This window comes from Choloepus didactylus, chromosome 12, assembly GCF_015220235.1.
Source record: "Choloepus didactylus isolate mChoDid1 chromosome 12, mChoDid1.pri, whole genome shotgun sequence".
Lineage (NCBI taxonomy): Eukaryota > Metazoa > Chordata > Mammalia > Pilosa > Megalonychidae > Choloepus > Choloepus didactylus.
In genome coordinates, this window is record NC_051318.1 from 75,504,321 (window position 1) to 75,526,073 (window position 21,753).

At 35.8% G+C, this 21,753-nt stretch overlaps 1 pseudogene; it reads left to right on the top strand.

The window, feature by feature from the left end:
- The first annotated feature begins 1,516 nt into the window (after positions 1-1,516).
- Positions 1,517-2,417, top strand: LOC119506883 (annotated as a pseudogene).
- The last annotated feature ends 19,336 nt before the right edge of the window (positions 2,418-21,753 follow it).

The window sequence follows — 21,753 nt, forward strand, 5'->3', positions numbered from 1 at the left end:
GTCCTTTAATATGAAGCCCAAGTACTTCACAACTCTTCAAGCCCAGCACATTCTCACACAGGCATCTCAGGATGCCATCATGTGAATGGGGGCAGAGCCCCAAGCTTGCTTAATGCTCGGCTGTTACTGACATGAAATTCTTAATAGTTTTTGAAAAGGGGCCCTGCATTTTCATTTTGCACTGGGCACTGCAAATTACATAGCTGATCCTGCATGCCTCCCTTCAAGGTAGAAAATCTATTTTGCTCTCTTCTTCCCTTTCTCCACAGAGACGCATATAAGGAAAATTTCATTGCCAGTACAATTATATTTACGATGGATTGCTATCACTCTCTCTCATCTCCTTTGTGTGGAAAATTTCTGAGGGATGTTCCAAATTGTCTAGAGATGTGACATCAGGTGATTATTATTGCTGCCTGGGGATTCCTCCTTATTGTTTTATTCAAGTGTTTTATGGCTATAGATTAAGTTAGAAAACTCAGAGGCAGCATACTTTTGTGAGGAAATGATGTCTTTAGAATTGTTATGGGAAATTCTTTTGAAGACATCCAGGAAGCATTCGATGAAATGGTCCAGCATATAGGAGACTGAATAGGATGGGGATAACATATAGGGGAGTTGTCCATTTTTATCTCTCGTGAAGCTTTGCTATGGATGATGCCACTAAGAATGAATGTGTAAATTAAAAAATTCAAGGCTGCATACCCGGAAAATGCTGATATTTACAGAGCTGTTATGAGAGTCCCATACTAGACAAAAATAGCATACAAGGTAGAAAGGAAAAAAAAAAAAAAACTGGAGAAAGAATACATCAATAAGATTTAGGACATATCAGTTCCTTTATGTGTATCTTCTGCTCTCATCAAATTAGACTGCTCTCCATTTTTCTGTAAGACATTTTCCCTGTCTGGTTCCCATAAATTCCCCACTTTTCTTGTTAAAATTTTATTTATGTTAAAATCATGCTGAGATACCACTTTTTTCTGTGGTATATTCCTGATTTTCATACAGGGCTGTTACTCTGCTAATATCCTAAAACTTTCTTTCTACCTCTCTTTAGTTCTTGTACTCTGTCTTGCAGTACGAGTTTCTGTACTTTTCTTACAATTGTAGATGGTCTTTGTGCATGATTCCAGCCTAGACATCTTTGTATGTCCATCAGAAAGTAATGCAGTTCAGTGTGCATATGGGTATGTCCATAAATACAGGATGAGTGAAAAATAAACTGTTACTATTGAGCTGGGCCTAGCTGAGCAGGACATTCTCAGCCCAGAGCCTCAGAGCACTCCTGTGCAAGGCCTGCAGCCACCTCTAGATCTGGACCCTTGGCAGCGTGACAGTGCAAGTTGACCCCGCATCTCCTTCTTTCTGACCCTTATACCTTGGTTCCCAGGTACAAGGCATGGGGGTAGTCTTACCTACCATGAATGACCTTTCACTCAGGAGTGTACTTCGTAGAATCCCAAGATCTGCAGAGCGAAGCTCATTGTAAACAGGATTTTAACTTGGAGGGACCATGAAGCAGTACACAAAAAATAGCAATAGCTCAACAGATCAGAGTGTTGTGCAGATTGGTCAGATTCAGAATCAGACATAAGGGCAACCATTAGTGGTGTGAGCCAGTGGAGGACATTTAATCACTTTGACTGGCCAGCCCATCATGGTTCAGTTTGTCCTGGAGGCATAAGGTCAAATCATTGCACAAGTACCTGTGTCTGAGACACAGAGTTTGGAGCAGATACATTTGTTCCCACCCAGGAAGCTCCATATCTTGGGGACAGGCAGACAGTTTTTTTGCAGGTCCAGCAGGACTAGACCTAGAAGATCACCATCCAGCAAACCCAGGCACCCATCACCACCAATCAGATGCAGATGCAGCAGCAGATCATTTCTAGGGGCAGCAAGTGGAACACATTGCTGAAGAGCAGAGCATTGTGTAGTCGTTAATGCAGATGACATCATATTCCAGCAATGCTTGATCACCATCCAAGAATCTAGGTTGGCAAGGACACAGATTGTTCAGACAAGAACCAATACCAACAAAATCAAAAGTGAGCAGAGGGTGGGCACTGAGACACTACCAATGGCAGGCAATGCGGTGAGTTCAGAAGGGATGGCTGTGTTGGTATCTGGGGCTGGTTCTGTGCCTGCCATCCAAGAATCCCTCCAACTGGGCAGAGTTGCTAGAAGAGCTTCTGTAAGTGAATATCAAACAGCCATATTCTTAACAGCATGTGAGCCTGGGCTAAATTAGAGGTAGAAGGGAAAATCTGGAAGGAAAGAAAGAAATACTTGCATGTATCTCAGCACTGTATGCCATGATGTGGAAATATGGTGAAGGTAATCAATTTTCTTCTGCAAAAGCAAAGGCTAGCCCCATATGTAAGACTGAACCTAAGCAGATGAGGAAGCAGTGATGTGTCCAAGTGTCCCAAACCCAGGTCCTAGTTTTATGGAGCTGTTATGATAAGTACCACATAATGGGTTGGCTTAAAAACAGGGATTTCTTGTCTCACAGTTTTAGAGGCTAGAAGTTCAACATCAACGTATTGTCACAGCCTGCTTTCTCCCAGAATCTGCAGCATTCCAGCAAGCCACTGCCACATGGTCAACTATTTCTCCTTGTGTCTGCTCCTCTGATTTCTGCTGTATTCTGGCTTCTGTTGAATGCATCCAAATTTCCTTTGTTCATAAGGACTCCAGTCATTTGGATTAAGGCCCACCCTGTTTCAGTTTGGCCATATCTAAATAGTATCTTTGGAGACTCTATTCACAAATCAATCGACACCTTAACTGATAATAGTGTCTTCAAAGTTCCTAGATAACAGATGGATTTACACTTACAGGAATGTGGATGAAGATGTGAACATGTCTTTTGTAAATGGAATGATTCAATCCCCAATACCCTAGGTCTTGTGATGAGGATGACAGACTCATTTACTTGCCACTGTTTCCCACTGTTCCAAGAAATGGATCAACTCTTCAGATGGGAACTCATGATTAATTCTACCCTTTCCTATGGAATAGAAACCATGTAGTTTTAATAAGTGCCTCATTATTATACTCTCAGCAATATCTGGCAAATTGTAGTGGAAAGTCTTTGTCGCATCCTCTCAGTCAGGACCTCTTCTGGACTGTTGATGACACTGACATTTCAGGATTAGGACAATGCAAGGGACCATGGCCAGCCCAGCAGTACTGCACCATTGCACTTACTTTCCTCTGGGCAGAGGAAAGCAACCTCCTCAACCTAAACTGCAACCAGGGAAGCATCAGCCCACTGCTTCCCTCAGGTATTTGGTTAGGCAGCTTCATCCCTCTGGTTGGGGGATCTCAGTCTGTCTAACCAAATAGACACTCTCTGTTGAGAGATGACTTCCAGGCAAGGAAATTCAGTTTTGTTGTATGGAAACAATAAATTCTCTGAGATACAATAGATAAATTCATAGTGAAATAATGATTCTCAATGTGTTTTCAGAAACAGCAGTCCAGAGTATATGAACAAGTATTAACTTCTGGCAGAGATGGAATTGTGTGGTCGTAATTATGGTAAATATGTTGAAAAGTCAAGCAGTTGCTTATACTGAAGGACTTATCAGAGACTTAATTATGTTTAAGATTTGTGACTCTATAACAGGGGAATATAGTGTGTAGCATTTGCCAGAATCTTCTGATGTTAAAATCAAATCACATTTCAAGCATCTCATGGAACTAACTCTTCTGTGAAGTATGGTTCAGGAAATACCAAGTAGGGTGTAATTTCTTTCTTATGGAATAAAACTCTAAGTGAAGCTCATTTGGTCAAATATACGTGAAACAAATGACATTTTTATTAATAGAGAAATGTTTTTATAAAAATAATATATGGAGGTGATATTTGATCTGTTTTCTCCATATTGCTAGTGTTTTCTATATGTGAATAATATGTACTTGGCAATATTCTGGCTACTGGTTCCATATTTATATCTCTTAAATAATAAATTTTAGTATTCCACATTCTGAGTACACACTCATCCTTTTTTTTTTTTTTTTTGTATTCTTCTTACCATTCATAATCTCTCATTTCATTAAGGGATCTTACTTTTTTATCCAATTTTCTCCAACTCTATCATACCATCCTCTCTTCATTTCTGTCCATATTAACCAAAGAAAACAGGAATTAAAGAAGGACACTCCCATTTGGACATTTGCTATGCAGTGAACATCACCGTAATGGATATCTGAATGAACAACCCCTCCTCCCCCACACACAAACACATTGGCAAACTTCAGTCCATTTTATTTTCAAGGCCCACTACATCAGGGAGACCCTTCCTTGTCTGCCCTCTCCAAAATATCACCATCCTGTCACTTGTCTTTTCTGTTTCTTACTATCTACCAGTGCAGAAAGGTGAAACTGTACAAATCATCCTAAATATATTTCTAGCCAATTTCATGGAGAATATGGGCTCTTTTCAGCAAAGGATGAGTCTTTAATTCTTCATTAAGGAAGGAAGTTCTGAACAATAACAAGAAAGGAAAATCTAAAACAAAATGAAACACAACAAATGAATCTCTTGCTACTTATCTATGAGCAAGCTGAAGAGAAAGAAAACGTGGAGCCTATTTCCCACTTTTAAGGCCATTTTCTAAGACGTTAGAAAGATTGTATTTGGTCCAGTGATCCCCAAGTCTCATAAATCTTATCAGGTCCAGTAAATACCTTCTTTCACCACGGGAAAGACCACAAAGGACAAGTAGAGGGGGAGCAAGGTATTTGCATTCTAACATCTTTTCAGTACAGTGGGGGAGAAAAAGCTTTTTTTTTTCCTTTTTATGGAAATATGAATATTGTGGAATGGGCATCCTATTAAATATTAATCATTATTATTAGAACTGCATTCTTCAGGGTCACCACATCTTTACTTCAGTTAAAGTCAGTGTCTGCATAAATATTCTTCTATTTGTCCTCTCTTCAGCATCATCTGCTTGTGACTTCCTCTTAAATTTCAGTCTTCCTTAGTCCTCTGTTGCCTGTCATTCTTTTCTTCTTCTGGTCTTTATCAACATTTTTTCATAGTATGTCACATAAAAATGATATTTGGTTGTCCCATTAGGTTCAAAGAAAATCATCCACCATGAGCAATTAAATGATCCTGGCATGCCTCTCACACATTCTTTGCACACCTATGTGCAGTGACTTTCCATTTGGTGAGTTTGCACAGAATCTATCTCTGATTAATCTCATTGAAATCTTCACATACCATCCGTGTGCTATCGGCTTCCAAACCTATATCCAGACATGAGCTCTTTTTGAATTCCAGATCTATTCATACAGCCAACACATTCATGACACCACACGTATCCACTTGGATGTCCATAAATAATCTAAGTTTAGCATAACTACAAATTTATTCCCCCAAAACCTATCTTACCTACTATGACTAAACCAGGGTTTCTTAACCTCAGCACTATTGATGTTTGGGAGCAGATGGTTCTTTGTTGTATGAACTGTGCTATGCAAGGATGGATGGAGAGGCCCAAGTCCCTGGACTCGACTCTAAATGCTGGTAGCATCTGCTCCAGTCATAACAATCAACCAAACATTGTCAGACGTCCCTGGTTAGAAAAATATCACCCCTAGTTGAGAACCACTCCACTGAATTGTTTATTTCAGAAGATAAAAACTACTTTAAAGTCCTTTTCTTTGTATCATCCCTATAATTTTAATTGCTTAATAATTAAATTATTTAACAATTTTTTTTGGATCCACTGCTACTAAATTGGTTAAGACTCTGTTGTCTCCAGTTGAACTATTTCAATTGTCTCGCAACTCATCATCATAATTCCATACTGTGACAGTTTCAGTGAATCAGTCTCAGTTGTATCAAAGTGGTATTTCTGAAAAACAAAATTGATAAAGATTCTACCCAATTAAAACTTTTCAATAGTTCCCTGTCACTAACAAGATAAAGACCAAAACATGATCTTTGCCCTGGAATATATGCAAGTCATATGATTAGTCCCTCTGCCACCAATTAATTAAAATAGTTCATGAAAGGTCCTAAAGCAACATACAGAAAAAAAATGAGATAAAATTAGAAAAATATAGTTTCAAAATCTAAAAAAGAAATGAAACAGCAACAGAGTCTTTAGTAGAATAAAATACTATAGAGAGGTAAGAAAAGTAAGTTTGAGGCATACATTGTATTTAAGGGGGAAAAATAAGCAGTTTCCTTGAAGATGTAGATAGAAGTGGGAATATTTCTAGTAGAAGAATAAATAGGTGGGAAGCCAGCAAGAGGGGAAAACTCAATGAGTGTGATTGTTAAAGGAGAAAAGTAAACTTTTATCTAATATTGATTGTAGAGTGGTTGTTTGTGGTGTTAAATACTTGGATAAGTTTTGAGTTGAGAATAATTTAACAGAAAGGCAAAATATGGCAAATAATGATCCCATTCACTGAGAATGGAATCAAAAGAATGAAATCAATTCATAACTTTGTGAACTCATTTATTCTGTTTTGGAAGTATTGAATCTGTCTATCTATCTATCTATCTATCTATCTATCTATCTATCTATCTATCTATCTAACAATCATATATCAATATGGAAATGTCCAGCAAGTATTTGGAAAGCTGAATTTTCAACTCAGAATTTAACTCAAAAATTTTATTCAACACAGAAAAAAAATCTGGGAATCATTAGCATAGAAATATATATTAAAGCCGTCCATGATCCTCATTCTCTATGGAAGAGGTGTTCTCTCTCTAATCTAAGGAAAATTTCTCCAGCTGGAATTTGATCTCAGCCCTTCTTGCTACAGTAAGGCTTTAGTTTGAATAGTGTCCACACCATGCAACTTTTATCTATTTTTGTTTTCAAAAGATAAAAGAAATCATTGTGAAGCAAGTAATATTACTGAGTTATTACCTAAAGAATCTTTTATTTTTCCTTTCCTGACTATTTAAACAACCAGGACACATGTTAGAATGTATTTCAGTCAAAAGGTTGGGGAACACAGCTTAGAAGGAATCAAATGAGTGTCTTACTGGGTATTTTGAGCCCATAGCAAAGACAAAAATACTGATTAGCCTTTGAACGGTGATATTAGGAATATTTGTGGGCCCAATTTTGACTTTAAATCTCAAGAGCCAAAAAGCCTTGGGGAATCAGAGCACAGCTTCTGCATATGAAAGAATTTGTGGTAACATAAGAACAGCCCCCAGAACAAGTGGGATGATGATACAGATGAATACTGGGATGCTAATGGTAACTAACAAAGATGGTCAGTGCTGAGACCCAGAAGTAGATGCAATGGAAACCCTAAAATGGATTTAGGGATCCAACAACAGAAAAGAATTATTCCTACTCCCCTACTATAATTCTAGGGGAAGGTAGCTTCTCAGAGTGTTCTGAATCTTTAAGCCAGGCCCAGATCTGGGTAGAGATGGTGGCAGAACAGAGTCTGAAAAGAGTAGTTAGATAGCTCCATCCCTAAGTTGCCCTTGGCAGATAAATAAGAAGACTTGGAAATTTATGAATGCCTGAAATTACTAAATTTATCCCAAATTGTACAACACATTAGCCATAAGTGATTGAGTTATCTTGAATTTTCACACCTAATTTTTAAATTTATTAGTGCTTCATATACCATTGGGCAGGCATTGATTAAGGACTGTACATACTCAAAATGTTGTTACCATTCTTTCTTGGAATGCTGGAACTAATGGATGCTTCCTTTGGACATGTGTGAAACCAAGAATGGCCATTAAATTAACATACTAAAAAGCCATCATGCACAATCAGTGAATCAGACAAGGAGAGCGAAAGCCACAAGTGAGACATGACTTGCCAAGGCTCTACTTAAAATTTAAGCCACTCTGTATGGGGTTTTTTGTTACTTTCAGCTGAAACTATCCTAAATGATAAAACAAATATATTTTGAGCCTTCTATTTTCAGAATCCAGATGAGGCATAATCACTTTAGACTATTATTTAAATCTTATTTTAGAACATTTTGTCTCTCTTTGCCCTCTGTAGGTTTTTAAGAATTATTACATTTTATAAAACCTGTGAAATTGAATAAGACATGTTTAGGCAGAAAGGGAAGCATTAACTTTCAGTGTCCTTGCTTTGGCCTATTTTATCAGACCCTTAAAGTTATTTTTATATTGTTTTGGTACTTAATTTTTTATAGTATGTGAAAATGTATTTGTCAGCCAGGGCCTGCAGAGAATTTCAGAGAAGGCTGACAGATGATTCTGTCATCACTCTAAATGTCATTAGCCTGGCAGCTTTCTCCAGACTAAACAAAAGTACGTATATAAATGCAGAAAAATTGGATGGCAATATAAATATTTTCATAGTGATTTAATGATATCTAGTCACTCAACAATATATTATGCATGCTCAGTATTTAATATATAAATTATATGAATGTTAAGTGATAGTTTTATTTTCTCTATGTTCCATCATAAAGATACAAACAATAAATGACTTGTGTAGCATGAACTGAAAATTTTTACTCAAAAACACTGGTGAATGACACAAAATTTTAATTAGAGATATTAAAAAGTAAAGCTGCAACTTTCTAATTAAGCATTTTACTGCATTAAAATGGGCAACTGTTCTATTTAACATGACAAACAATGACCAAGACCCTCACTTAATTGATAATTATATTACAATCCAACCTAAATGCATTTTTACCTATTTTCCATATACATTCTCATGCAACCACGCTGTATATAATTGTGATATCTTTAAAATGCCAATATTTTAATCTCTTTCTACCTTTCTTTGCACATCTCCCTCTGCCTGAAAAGTTTTTCCTCCACCTAGTCTAACTGGCCAACTGCTTCTCATTCCCCAAGTCAAGCTCAAATTTTGCTCTAATGGGGTCTTTATTCAATCCCACAAGTGATAGAATTTATAGGCTCCTTCTTCCAAGTCCCTCATTGCACAGGCCCCTATGATATGCTTGAACATAGTTATTTGTTGTATTCTACAACACTTTTCTTAAATAGGGCCTCCAAAAGTCTACAAATAATTGGATATGAAGATGGAAAACAAAACGAGAGAAAATTATTTCAGTAAAAAAAAAAAAGTAGAAAGAAAATGTTGATAAACCCACTTACCTGATGCACCCTGAAGATAGAACTAGGAAAATGCTCACGTTAGCCTGTACAAATAGGCAGCCAATTTGACAGATAGGTTTAAACATGTTAAAATCCCAGCTTAAAGTTTGAGACAACAGGGAAATGGTATTGGCAGCTTAGTTTTTTTCAGCTTTGCGGTTCTGTTTTTTTAAATAGCTGTTGCACATTTTCATAGTTTGGGAAAGCCCACTATAAAATTTTGGGTGACTGGAGAGGATACCTGGGGGAAATCAGGGCTAAGTCACGGCTCTGATACTACTCAATCCATAATCTTCACTGGAGATCAAAGTTATAAATTAGTCATTAATCTCAACAGTTCCATTCTTTTTGCTGTGGAGGAGAACTTGCCTATCATTTGCTTGCAAATATTTGAGGATGAGTCAGTTGACCTAGAAATAAACTTCTGAAGGCATAGTAACTGAGAAAGGAAATGTAGGATTATTTTAAAGACATTAGGCAAATATTAATAGTTTGATTTATGTCATCTAGAAATGTTTATACAACTCCCAATGATGCAGAATTAAGTGATTTTCATGGTCTGTAACTAAAGTGCCCATCTTATTGCCCTTCATTTCTCTTATATCCTACTCAGTCATTTTCTCTCTATATGCAATCTGAGAATATTTTTGTAGATTTTTTCAATTTCTCTTGTACAAGTTTTTTAAGCACAAAAAAAAAAAAAAACCCCAGATGATTAATGCTAATGTTTTAGAATGACTCATTCTTGGTTTTTAATTAAAACATGGTTTAAACTAATAGTAACTGCATACCCACATCTCCATTTGTGCTAATTTCTTCTAGTTTGCAATTATTTTTCCTCACAAAATGAAGGAAGACAGAATAAATTGGGGAAAAGCCCCAAATTATTTCATTAATTATTAAAGTCTGTCTTATGTGTCTTTTAATAGTGACCTACTTTTTAATATTTAAACAATTTTTTGTGGTCTTAGACAATCAAATGCCAATGGGAATATAAGCCAGAACATCGTGAAACAGATATATTTTGCATTACTACCCTCCCTTGTAAAGTATTAATAATATGCTTCACCAGTCTTAATTACTTCAATGACTTTCTTAATTCAGCAGATTTAACTTTATTCATTTGAAATTTTGCCAGAAAATTGGATAAAGAGGCAATGCATGTATCTAAACAAAGTAGGCATTTTAATAAAACAGTTAAATAACAGTTATTTACAGTTCATTAGATAAAAAAAATCAGATTTTTTAAGTTTATTTCAATCACTACTATAGTATACAGTTCAAAACTAAACACCATACTTTGTCCTTATGAGACAAAGAGTGATACAAGTAAATTCTAAACTAGCGATAAGACATTTATATTGTATTGAAAGGTGCCATTTCTAATTCTTTGAGTTTGAAAGAAATCAAGATGCACTTGATCAGAACTAGGTAGTAAAACTAATGGGAATTTAAATATACTTTTTAGTACCTTCTATTTTATTTCCATGCAAACTTGTACGAATCATGGACTCTTGCTGGATTGCCACAAGAGGTTCTTGTCTATAAATTGTTCACATGTTTTTTTGTTTCCTTTTTCATATAAGCTGCTGCATAGTCCCATAAATGCTTTTGTTGAGTACACGGCATAATTCAATACTCCTTTAATATATTTCCACTGATAAATTAATGTCCCACAGGTAGTTATGAAACCTAGCATGATTTTATAATCCTATTATTTGTATCAACTGTTACATTGATGCTTATACAAGGAATGTTTAACACATTTATGAATTGATCAATTTTGAATAGTAATTTCCTGGTGAATTGTTATTGCAGAAAATATCTTTAAGTTTAGGGTTATTTCATTTCCTAGATTAATAATATAAAATTGAAAATAAAAGCAATTAAAATTATTTCTAAACAAAATAAAGCACACTTCCAAATGTCTCTCTTTCAACAAATATTTATTCTACCAGACTTAGAAACTGACACCTCTATCAAAATAAGTATTCTGGGTAGGCAGCCTCTTAAATGGTCTGCAATGATCTCTGACTCCTGGTATACATTCCCTTCTTTTATCCACCCCCCTGAGTGTGGGCTGGACCTAATGAGTTGCTTCTGTTGGTTTGAATACTGCCAAAGTGATGGGATATGGCTTCTGAGATTAGGTTACAAGAAGACTTTGACTTCTGCCTGGCTCACTCCTCACTTGCACTTGTTTGCTGCATGTCCTGGAAGCCTCCTGGCATGTTGTGAGCTGCCTTATGGAGAGGCTTACAAAGTATGGAAAGGGAGGCCAGTGGAACAATAAGCAGTGAGGAACTAAGATTCTCAGTGCAAAGCCCAGGATGAAATACATCCTGTCAACAACCATGTGAGTTAGCATGGAAACAGATTTTCCCATTTGTTGAGAATTGAGAAGAAAAAGGATGCATGCAGACTTAGAGCCTTATATTGCTACTTTGTGTGAGACTTAGAGGCAGAGACATACAGCTGAGTTGTATGTGGATTCCTAACCCCAAAGGAGCTATGAAATAATAAATATTTATTGTTTTAAGCTCCTCAGTTTTAGGTAATTTGTTATACAGCAATATATAACTACTACAGTAATGTAATATCCTAATGTAATAAATTGGCCATTAGTACACTTATTATACAGATAATCTTGGGCCTAAATATAATAAATCAATATAATATAATTTTATCTGGTTTAAAACACATATTCTATCATTTGTTTTATGACTTTGTTTTTTTTAGAATGAGATATTTCTTCTTCGCATAGGTACAGAAAACAGACTGCTCAAAAATGTGCTAGAACTTCTCTTTAACTTCAATTATCATCTTCAATGATTTTTCAAATTGATTAGCTCTTCTGCAGCTCCCTCCCCAGCTGTCTACTAATTTTTATTGAGGCAAGTGTCCAAAAAGGGGGCACTAGAATATTTCCCTTACGGATCATAGAGAAATTGTTTCATTGATTCATGCAGTGGAGTTGGGAAAGAAAAGGTTACATAGTGCTAAAATTAATTATGGCTATTTAGGAAATGGTGCTTGATACTTCTCTTATACAGGCCTATCCATACCTAGAAAAAGTCACATATAGGCACTGGAATGACTTAGGAGTGGTCATTCATTCAAGCATTTGACAACTGTTTATTGAGTACTTGCTATGTGCCAGGAATTGATCTTGCAACAAATAAGATAGACAAGGTGTCTGCTCTCTTAAAGCCAACATTCTGGTTTGGAAGTATGCCATAGAGATATAAACAAAAATTAACAACATTTTCAAGAAGTGATTGGTCATATGAAAAAATTAAATGAGGTAAAAAGGTAGAGCCTGAAGGTGGGGAATTATATACCAGTAGTCAAGGAAGGTTCTGAGTAGGTAATATTTGAGTAGAAATCCATATATTGAGAAGCTGCCAGGCATGTAAAGGTCATCAGGATATATTTCCATCAGGCATAGTTGGAGCCTAGTAAAAAAGGAGGAAGAGTGTAAAAGTTGGAAAGTTGTTTCAAATGGGATCAGAGGTGAGCAGGCAGGGCCTTATAGACTGGAAAACAATGATGAAGCAAAATCTAATAGTAAATAAAATATATGTAAGAGTCTTAATATCTTTAATATTAGTAGCTTTTAATAATTAAAAAGCTCAATAGCTTTTCTGTAGTTTCCTCATTGGTACCCAAATCAGAGTGTTAATTTTGAAGTTAATTTCAAATGCTCATATTGTTTGTTTAGCTCAGAGAGCTTAGCTGAATATAGCTATTTAGGAAAATAAACAAATCTCTTCCTTTTTTTTTTAGATTTTACCTTGTTTGTCCCCGCTTTCCTTCAGGCTATAGAAAAGTAGACTATAATATTATTAAAGTATTTGAAGATAATCAGGATAATCCATATCTGTGATTGCTTAAAATTAGATTTTGTAATACTACTTGTTCAATCAGGTGATCACAATTAAAGTCTCCATATAATTTCTGGAGAAATGAAAAAGTTCTTGAGACCCTAAATTCACTGCTAAATATTATATTGAGTGATTACTTGATAATCTATCAAAAGAATTATCTACCCCTGTTGGGGATTGAATCATGTTCCCTGCAAAAGGCAGGTTCAGATCCCAATCCCTGGGCCTGTGGGTGTGAACACATTTGTAATTAAGGCCTTGAAGGTCCTATTTATTAGTTGAGGTGTGCCCAAACAGAATGAGGGTGGACCTTAATCCAATATGGCTGAAGTCCCTTTAAGCAAAAGAAATTGGACAATTGTGAGGAACCAAGCTTTTCATGTCACTTAGACCATGTCCGGGGCAGTAGCCTGCATGGAACACCGTGTAGGCATGCCCTGTAAAGATGTGTGTCTTGTGACTATGACAGCAGCATTAACCATTGACCCCAGATTGTTCCTTCTTATCTGCAGCAGGATGTAAAGATTAATATCTGAGAGACCCTAACTGCTTTTGATCATGTAGCATAGTCTTGCTTTGTGTAACAAATTAATAAATAACTGGAGCACAGGTGCATCAGCACCCACTTAGCACGAGATGCAGTGGGTCCCCTGCTCCTTAAATCTTAACTTTGTGTCTGTGTCTCATTTCAGCATCACCCTGTCAGCAACAGACAATAAAGAAGAGAAGCCACAAGAGAAGCTGGTAGTCAAAAGAAATCAGAAGAGAACAGAAAAGAAGCTGCCATGTGCATTTCCACATGACAGAAAAGCCAAGGAACCTGAAAGATCGCCTGCTGGCCACCAGAAGACATTTACCTCAGTAGGAAACAAGCCTTTTTTTTTCTGAGACCATTTGCCAATAAATTCCTGTTGTTAAATCAACCCATTGCCTAGTATTTATTTTAGAACCCAGAAAACTAAAACAACACCTAATCTTGATTTTTCTTTACTATGTGCTCTCTTAGTGCCCTGTCAATGTTGTTGTTTTAACAAACAGAAAGCAGATTGGAATAGAAAGTAAAGCAAATACTACAGGACTTCTGTTTAAATGCTCAAGGCAATTTATTTCTTCACTTCCAATATGTCTAATGCACAATGACCAGATCAGGACACAAAATACATTTAAAGGTGGAAGACTTCCAAGTCTTTAAAATCCGTCAGCCTGAGAACCACTGGACTGCAGGCATATATCTTTGAATGAGAGAACTTGGGAGGCTAGTATGATGTGGCATCAGTGGAGGATCTAAAGCCCCCAGTGGGGGGAGGCATCAGTCTGCTTGCAGAGTGTCAGCAGTAACAGCTGCAAGTTTCTTTGTCTCTCAGCGTAGGCACTGCGGCCAGGAGTTAGAGACCTGAGATCTATCTGCCTCAACCTGATACCCACTCCGACAGAATCTTCACTAGGGTTTTTATAAAAAGTGCCAATCGACTGGCACTAAGCTGGTCCATATTATTTCTTCACACAGATGTCTGATAATCATTTATTACAAAAGCATGTTTTTTTTACATTCTATTTGATGTCTATATGTTTACAATACTTCGGTGTCTTTTCTCTCAATTTGTTTACTTTCTATTTTGTGGCCAAAATAAGTTTACATGTTCTGGGGATTCAATATTACTTCAATACGCAACACTTAGCTATATGAACCTTAAATTCATTTTGAAATAATTCGTTCGTTTTGATTCAGTTTTATAATGCTGCCCTTAATAGACCCTATGTTTCCCAGGAGACATAACTTTATTCTACCTCCCAACACACAACTAGCACATAATACATCCTCAGCCAATATTTGTTAAATGAATTAAAAATATATGTATATGACATGTTGTAAATAGAGCACAACTCTCTTTGAAATAGCTTATAAGAAAACTTGTTCACAACATAAATATATCTAATGGAATTAAATGTGATTTAGTATACCAGTTTGTATTTTCTCATACTTTAATATCATTGATATTCCTGTATACAATAATGACTTAGACCAAATATCAGAATCCAGATCCTAGTATAATTGGTTAACAATATACCAGATTGTATCTACCATATCATCCAAATAAATACTTCTGATTTTAGAAATTGTTGGTTCAGAGCAGAGACACCTAAAGAGATGTCAGCACCTTCCAGTACTGGTGTAGGGGTCACCAACAGGAGCACAACTCACACAACACAATGGAATAATGTTTATAGAGAAGAGCCAGAGCCAGGTCAGCTTCACTACCGGGCATTGGTTCCCCATAGCCAGTGGGTCTCGATCAGTGGGGGAGGCAGGGAGGTGTTCTACACCCAGCAGCCCTTTCTTGGGTTTGTGTGCTGTAGTGGAAGCACCTCACTCCTTCCCTGGTAGGGACAGATATGCCACTTGGGTGTGAGTTGGATGTATTAAAACAAGCTCATCAGAGTCAGACTGTCATCAGTGAATGTTTGCATTGGCTTGGGAAAGTAAGGGAAGGAGTAGCTATCAGGAAGGAATCATCTATTAGGGGGCACAACTCACCCTGAACACGAGATGTATTTTTGGGTCCCAGGGAAGGGGGTAGACTGTGCTAAATGTGTCTCCTACCACAGAAGTTGTACTGGTGTGATACCTATAGAGGTTAGACATCCTTAACAATACTGATTTCAATATAATAAGCAAAATTTAGGGACTTTTGTCAGTTTTATTTAGGGGTGTATCCCAAGCTCCTAGGAAATTGCTTAGCATGTAGAAGTTTCTCAATGACTATTTGTTGAATTGATGAATCAATTAAAAATCTCCTGCATAGTATGTTTGTATATGCAGACATTAATATCAATTTACCAGACTATGATGATATAGGTAATAAACAAATTTCGATGAACATAATAAATTTTAAAATTAAAATCACCATGAAAACAAATGGAAACAAACAGAAATTATTCCCATGTAACTGTAGATCTGGCTTCATAGAAATACAATTTCATAACATATTGTCCCCCCATCCCCTACACACACACAAAAAAAATAATAATAAAGGAAAGAAAACTGATGAAAGCAGTACTTGGAATTATTGTGAATACTTTTTAAAAATGATAATAGTCATAGAGATGGAAATGAAGCATTCATTCTCAAAGTCATTAACCAACATGTCTACAAGCATGCAGGCAAGTTTGGACATAGAGAATACTGTATTAGACAAAAGTGTTTCAGTTGCAAGTGAATAAAACTCACCTCAAACTGGCCCATGTAGCAGAAAGGACCAAGGATAGCTCTGGCTTGAGTTTAGCTGGATTCAGTTACTTAAATTACATCATCAGCATGTAGTTTCTCTCCCTGTCTTGGTTTTACCTTCCTCTGTGTTGGTTTCTACCCTAGGCCAGCTCTTTCTCCTTGGAAAAATGTATCTGGAAGCTTACATCCCCTCAAAAGAACAGTGCCACCTGTCTATGATTCCTAAGACAGTCTCTATTTCCTAATTTGTTATTCCAATAAAAGTCATAGGTTTGAATCTCCTTGGACAGACTTTGGTCAAAAGGAATCCCTGAATGAATCACTGTGGCAAGAGAAGAGAAATGGGTCACCATGCCTGGGTCCTCTGTCTGCTTCTGGGTTCTGGGGAGTAGATGCAGTCCTGCCCCAAATCACATGGACTACGGATGGGAGATGAGATGTCTCTCCAAGGAGATACTGTGGCATTCTTACCAGACGAAGGATACTGACAGGTAGGAAAGTAAAATAAGTATTAGGGGTAACAAGGCAAGTTCTCAATTCACGTGCTGTTCTAAAAAACTTTGCCAGGAAAAAAGATGCTCTCTGAGGAAGTTCATGGTAAAGACACCTGAGTTGGGTTCACATCAAAGGACAGATTGATCGAGGGTAGACATGATACCTGCTATAGCACCATGTTGCTTGGTACTGTTTAGATTTTCCTCTTAAAAGCCCTCAAAATTCATCCTATAATACAGATATTGGGACTACAAAATACAAATATAAAATAAAAGCCCATGTCCCTGAAATATCTGTAGAGACTACAGGCATAAATTCATTCACTCAACTGGCATGGTGTTGGGCAATAGAAGAAGGATAAGAAGGATAAGAAGAAGAAGAAGAGGAAGGACAAGAGAAAGGAGAAAAAGAAGGGGAAGAGGAAGAGGAGGAGAAGGAGGACGAAGAGCAGAAGAAAGAGGACTGAAAGGGAAAAAAGAAGGAGAAGAAGACAAAATAGCAATGGTACTCCACTACAAAGACTGCATTCTAGTGGAGGAGATAGCCAACAAAAGATTGAGGAACATCTCTTATTGGGATAGTTAACTGTTTATAATGGGGGACTATTGGTTCACATAGATCACTGCACAAATGGGGATGCAGCAGAAGTCATATTGAATATGCAATGACAGAAAACATAACCATGCATCCTGGAATTGTGCAAACTCTGTCCAAATATGAAGCAAAGTAATGGAAAAAAATACCAGTGCTACATAGTAGCTAGAATGACTGTACATTCATGAATTATTTGGGAAGAATTTGAGGCAAAGAAAACTTACTGCAATTTTAAAGGCAGGGGATGAGCCACTTCAATAGAGTTTTGTATAATGTCACTGAAAATATATATGCACTTAGAGATGGGCAATTGTGAACCAGGGAAAATTAAACTTTGTTTTTTGTTGTGATTCTTAAAATCCTTAGAATAATTTTAAATCATTTAAAAATAATTTTAACATCCTTAAATAATTTATATAATTCTTATACTGAACCTAAAATATTCTCTCTCTCCCCTCCCTCTTTTTCTCTGTCTCCCATAGCTCCTTTATCCTTCCTTTCATCCCTTCCTCCCTCTACTTCTCCCTCTCCCTCTCTTTCACAATCTCTTTAGTGATTTGCCGAAAGGGTTTTAATTAGAATTGGTGCCTGCTATGTCTTATCTTGAAGCTCTGTAATGTCCTTCCAGTCACCATATCTGTTTACACATGACATATGAATTTCAATAATGGGATTGTTATCATTCAAATGAGTTTTGGTAAAGGTGCAGATTAGGTAAATTATTTAAATCAAAATATCCATCAGACATAGAAAAGAAGGAAATCAAATTAAGAGCACAACCAGTCTATGAGTGGTTATTTCTGAAGTTTGATTTTGAAGCAAATTCTTATTGGCTTGACGTGTGGAGAAGCTGTGACTTAGATTTGTCACATTCTCGTAAAAACGCTACAGATCAAATAAAAGATCTTTTATTTTATTGAAAATAAAAGTTTTTATAAAACAAATTGCAAGAAATGATTCTAAGAGCTTTAATCATCCTAAATCATGCCTGTGAACTGCCTTTGAGTCCGGTGAAATGTTTTGCTTTGTCAAAGCAAACCATAGTCCCTTGCCATGGATGGTCTGGTGGCCTTTTCAGAGATTTTCATCATGGTCCAAATCTTTTCTATTCATGCTTTAAGTGTATGATGTCCTCATGCTGAAAATCAAATTTGCAAGTAAAACAGAGAGAGGAAAAGAAATGCCCCCTCCTCTTTCCTAGTCCACTTCTGGGAAAATTGATAGAAAATTGATTCATCCACTTAAAAGGAAGAAAACATAAAGAGCATAATAAAAGTTCAATGAATCACTGATGTGCTAAATGAAATAATTAATTGAACTCAATTTAAAAGAACATAATTTCCAATATAGATTTTTGAAGTTGATACAACTTAGCTTAATTAATTTTTAAATTTATTTATATGTTCTCTATTAAGTTTGAAAGGTCCTTTCTTCCTTGCTTGATTGTCAGAAGGGATGATACTGCTCAGTTATCTTGAAGAGCTCATTACATCTCTGCTTTTACTTATAACAGTTACAGAGAGACATAAAGATGGTTTTGAGTTCATTCACACAAATCATTCAAGTAGTCAAAATCCCTCTGTGAATCCCTTTTGTCAGGCAGAATTACCTTGCAACTGTAAAAATACTACATGTTCTTTGTTAATCTTTCCCTTGGCTTTTCTTTATTGTTTTTGATGATGTGAAAATTCAGCACTTTATCCTCAAATTACCTATGCATTCTACAGCCCTAAGATTTAAAATTAATAGAGAACTGCATGTGCTCCAAATCTTTCAGACTGTAAAAACTGTCTTGTTGTAATGGATCATGAATATTATAATTTATTCTATTAATTAATATTTCTTTAGATGAATAACAAGTTACAAATATCAATGCTGAATAGTTCTAGACAGCTTTTTAAAATAAGGAATAAAGGACTTGTTAGGTGATTTTCAACGTGAGGACATCCTATACTTAAAGCATGAATAGAAAAAATTTGGCCCATGATGAAAATCTCTGAAAAGGCCACCAGATCATCTATGGCAAGGCACTATGGTTTGCTTTGACAAAGCAAAACATTTCACTGGACTCAAAGGCAGTTCACAGGCATGCCTTAGGATGATTAAAAAGCTTTTAGAATCATTTCTTGCAATTTGTTTTATAAAACTTTTATTTTCAATAAAATAATTCTTTACAGAATTTATATAGAAAGCCATTCTAATACAGTTCCCCATGTATACTACTGCAGGGCATAATTTCAAAAATTAAAAACATGCTCAAAGCCACTGGTATTGCATTACAGCACACTTTGAAATGCCTACAAATGTCATCTTTTGGCTAGGATAATTATTTATCTGTCTGGAAATAATCTTTGTGGAGATATCATCAGGTGAGTAAATTGTTGTTTCCTTTGTTTTGGTTTCATTTCTATTCTAAATCTTTATGACACAATCCCAATGGACTTTATTACAGTTGAAGAAATTTATTTATATCCTAGAATACAGTCTCTGTGTACCAAAAGCTGTGTGTAAGAAAAGTAAGGAAATGTAAGAGATAATCTATTGTTTCGATTATATGATCATCTCAGGTTGTTCGTTTGTGTCGAGATGAAAGTAAATAATACATTACTTTATTAGTAATTCAGTGGAACTTATTCTTGTTTTCGAATGGAGTTGCAGGTGGTATGAGGTGAAATTTGGCAAATTTTCATATTCATTCAATGCTGTCTTCTTAAACATCATTGTGTCCCTTCCTATCTCATGAGTTGCTTAATGATCAAGAGGCACAAAGGTATCAGAGTACGTAATTATCTTAGCCATAATTTCCTTACCATTTACAGAAATACCTATGGAAATTTACATATCAGGAATAGCTTTTATAAAGCTGTTGTAATAGAGTTTTGCATTTGATCTAAAAGGTCTTCGTCCGTTTACTTAAGAGAATTTTTTTCCCTTATGGAATAGTCTGCTGGAAACAATGCAGATTCTTGATCTAGTCTCCTTTGCCATATCCCATGAAAATTATGCTCTTTTTTTTTTTTTGAGGTTATTCTTAGTAATGTTGCAGTCTTGTTTATCAACTTTGGAGTACCAGTACCAGAAAAACAAAGCTTTTATGTTTGATGATTGCAGTATCCTACATATCCTGCAATTTATCTATGCTTGGTGATTTCCTAACCACTTATAGAGTAACTGTGTGATTTCTCCAAAAGAGATGACTCTCATATGACTGAAAACTCAATAAGATCCATTAATATTAGAAGACTATTGTGGGATCTAATGTAGTATAAGGATAGACAAAAGAGCTCAATATATCATAGATTAGTTGATCACATTATATATATATATATGTTTTCAGCTCTGAAAAGCATTTTAAAACACATTTTAAAATGAACCTTTATAAACTTTACTCCTACAAAGAAGAACCAATAACATACTGAGGAGTTCTGAAACTACGTTAAATGAGGAACAAATTTTTCAACCCCATCTTGCAAAATTTTAATTGTACAGTATTCACAAACAATGTAAGGTTACTATTTTGAGCATGTTGAAGTCTTTACCCTCCTAAAGGCTGTTCAGTACAATAGAATGGATAAGACCAGCTTACAAATATCTGTGTATAAGTAAAACAGTTAGAACTATAGACTAAAAGGAAAACATTCTTCTAGTAATTTCTCTATTGAGTCACTTCCTCTATGCCCCAAGGAGGTAATTAAAGAGAGGGGGCAGTTTTTTATTTCTTTGTATATTAATAATTTTATTTAACAAGCCTAAACTGGGAAGAAGGAAAGTGCATTAACTTCAACATTTCCAATAGATGAGGCCCAGCATAATATGGCATTAGTATATTCAGAAAAAGTTGATTTAGCTATGATAGTAACAAACTCAAAATATCAGTGGTTAAAGAAATGAGTACCAAAATCATAACTGTATATAAATAAATTGATTAAATCATTGCTATTTAATTGAAGAAGAAAACCATATTCATGTCAATTAGTAAGGAAAAAAATCCATTTACAATGCATTTTCCCCAAAATATTTTCTAAAAGCAAATTTTCAAAGTAATGCTAAATATTTTTATAGGAAAAAAAGAATAAAATATTTTTCTCAGACACCATTATATTGTTTCAATTTAGATAAAGTAAACCAGAAGTTATTTTATTTCACCTGGTTATCAAGTGGGAAGTTTTTTAGTTTAAACAACTTGCTAAGTACTGGTATGTAAATGCTTCTCTTTTCCTTTTTGTTCCAGTCAACCAGAAAGTTGGCGCAATCATTTAATGAGAACATTATCCATTAAACCCTTTAGTCTCACAGTGGCTACCTCTGTATCAGCTTTAAACTTGAGTTCATATTCTGACCATCTCATCTCCCATGGGCCGTAACTTCCAGCCCATTATGAAGATTGCTTCTGCCCTTGCTGATCTTAAGCTCATTTGTGTTATCCATGATT